Here is a 427-nt window from a genome sequence, read left to right as displayed (position 1 = left end):
AGTGTGGGAGGTGAGAAGCAGCAGCGTGGCTGTGCAGTGTGGGAGGTGAGAAGCAGCAGCGTGGCTGTGCAGTGTGGGAGGTGAGAAGCCGCAGTGTGGCTGTGTGCAGTGTGGGAGGTGAGAAGCAGCACGGGAGGGCACGTGGGGTCCTGAGGGCAGAGAGCACGTCCGCGCCCTGGGCAGCAGCCTGCAGGAGGGGAGAGGCCCGGCCGGTCTCCAGCGTGGAGGCTTGGGTCTGTGTACCGCGTCCACAGCGGGGTTTCTCCGCTGCTCGGACCTCAGGTCAGAAGGGGGTGGAGTGCCCCAGGCCCGAGGCCCAGCGCTGGTCAGAACGGGGTGGCGTGCCCCAGGCCCGAGGCCCAGCGCTGGTCAGAACGGGGTGGCGTGCCCCAGGCCCGAGGCCCAGCGCTGGTCAGAACGGGGTGGC

The sequence above is a fragment of the Dipodomys ordii genome, unplaced genomic scaffold, assembly GCF_000151885.1.
Source record: "Dipodomys ordii isolate 6190 unplaced genomic scaffold, Dord_2.0 Scaffold91, whole genome shotgun sequence".
NCBI classification, from domain to species: Eukaryota; Metazoa; Chordata; class Mammalia; order Rodentia; family Heteromyidae; genus Dipodomys; species Dipodomys ordii.
The sequence above is the reverse complement of the archived record's forward strand: the minus strand, read 5'-3'. Positions refer to the sequence as shown.